Raw genomic sequence first — 2,497 nt, 5'->3', positions numbered from 1 at the left:
AAATTGCACGCTATATACCAATTAAATTAATATTAAGACTCAGAACTGGTATGACACATGATTCAGAGATGCCGCATTCAAGCTGGTTGAAGCCGCCTTTTCAGTGTAAAAGAGCCTCATCGTGGAAGGCGATGCTTATGCACATCGCTAGATATGGGGAAGATCGAATATCAAGGAAAGGGGTGAGCTGCTTATCAAAAATATTTACCCAATTCCCTAGCCTATGGATAAATAAAACGCCCTTCCCGCTAAATGCTTTATACTTTAAAAGTTGGTAGTTCTGACACACATCCAAAATAGTCAAATCGACAAACCATGCAAAATAAGTCATTTTGGATTTAAATAAATGTTATTCGAAGTTCATAAATGTGATTTTATTAAATTTCTAAGTAATTTTTGCATTGCAAAACGTCTAATCATTGAATGTATGTTGCGTTCTTCCCCTTTAAGTTTTGTCATTCAGATTCAGTGATACCGCCATATTTTTTAATAAACCGCGATAGTAAGCGGCAATAAGATTAGCCGCGTAGCTAGTCGGGGATAGCTTTTTTCTCCATACAAACTAAGCTCCCGCTACAACTAAGCTCTGGCGATTTGTATTAATAGAAATAAACCGGCCTTTATCGCCAAGAATAGGCAGGAGGTACTAAATGTAACCTTTGTCTTCAGAGAATATCAGCGGAAGGACATGTGACTGGGAAGTATTGGATGACCCCAGCTTCTCTGATCATAGTTATATTAGTTTCAGCCTTGGATAAAATACGGAGGAAGTGATCATTCGTCTAAACAAAAGAAAAGCGATGTGGTACTGCAGTGGACATAGACATAATGGTCAAGCTGATTACTAGGGTCCTGAAAGACTCACTTTTGTCAGCATGTCTTACAGCCAAGCCGAGGGACAAACAGCGATTGCACTCTAGAAATTCTTGCTGATACATATTTCCAGGGAAACTATCCAATTGAAAAAGTGGCGCCAGAAAGATTGTCACTGATATGGATTGGGAAAATTGTGCCTGAATTGAAAATCCTTTGGGCGATAAAAAGTTTCGACTTCTTTAAGTCGCCTCCTTGAGTTAAGGAGATTTTTTATAAATTTGTTTCTGAACACAGAATGAAATTAAATTTTTTCTAAAGACAAAATTTGAATGAAATTTTTTCTAGAGACAAAATTCTCCAAAGGCAAAATTTGGCCTATGCCAGGGCTACATCGACATTATTTTATTTCTACAATGACAACATTTCAATGAAATTTTTTATGAAGACAACATTTCAATGAAATGTTCTCCAAAGAAATTATTTTAATGCAATTTGATCTAAAGACAAAATTTCAATGATATTTTTTCTAAAGGCTGATGCTATATTCGGTTTTCATCGTTGAAACCCATGACTTTTTTTTTTGAAACATTATATAAATTTCAATGATAAGACAACCATTTTATGAAAGTTTTACCATAGTATTTACAGTATTTACTGAATGAAATCAGCGAGTTAATAGCTTCCTTAAGACTAAATTTCAGTGAAAAATTCTCTAAAGAAAAAGAAAGTAAAAATTTTTCTAAAGACAAAATTTAAACAAAAAAATATTGTTAAAAGCAAAAAAGTAAGACGAACTTTCAATAAAATTTGTTATAAAGATAAAATCTTAATAAAATTTTTTTGAAAGATAAACTTGCAATAAATTTATTTCTAAGGTAAGATTTTTATAATACATTTCTAAAAACAAAATTTCGAATAAATTCTCAAAAAATAAAATTTTTCTAAAGACAAAAATAAAAAAAAATCACTAAATATATGACTTCATTAAAATTTTCTGCGAAGACCAAATTTGGCCTAGTCGGCCGCCTCGAAATTATTTTTTAAGGACAAAATTATAATGAATATTTATAAAGACAAAATTTTAATGAAACGTTTTTTAAAAACAAAAGTTGATAGACATATAATCTAAAAACTAATTTCAAAGGATTTTTTTGAAAGACAAAATGTTAATGAACGTAATAAATTTTTTTCTATAGGCAAAACTGTAAAAAACATTTTATTTTAATTTTGTCATTTTTTATAGACAAAAATTCAATTAAAATTTCTCCAACAAAAATATATTAGTGAAAAATCCTCTAAAGTTAAAATTTGGCCCGGTCCATTTCAAAGTTATTTTTTTAAAGACAAAATTTTTTTCTAAAAGCAAAATTTTTCACATATAAAGGGTGATTTTTTTGAGGTTAGGATTTTCATGCATTAGTATTTGACAGATCACGTGGGATTTCAGACATGGTGTCAAAGAGAAAGATGCTCAGTATGCTTTGACATTTCATCATGAATAGACTTACTAACGAGCAACGCTTGCAAATCATTGAATTTTATTACCAAAATCAGTGTTCGGTTCGAAATGTGTTCATTCACCGTAACGTTGCGTCCAACAGCATCTTTGAAAAAATACGGTCCAATGATTCCACCAGCGTACAAACCACACCAAACAGGGCATTTTTCGGGATGCATGGGT

Source organism: Stomoxys calcitrans, chromosome 2 (genome assembly GCF_963082655.1).
Source record: "Stomoxys calcitrans chromosome 2, idStoCalc2.1, whole genome shotgun sequence".
NCBI lineage: Eukaryota > Metazoa > Arthropoda > Insecta > Diptera > Muscidae > Stomoxys > Stomoxys calcitrans.
The sequence above is the reverse complement of the archived record's forward strand: the minus strand, read 5'-3'. Positions refer to the sequence as shown.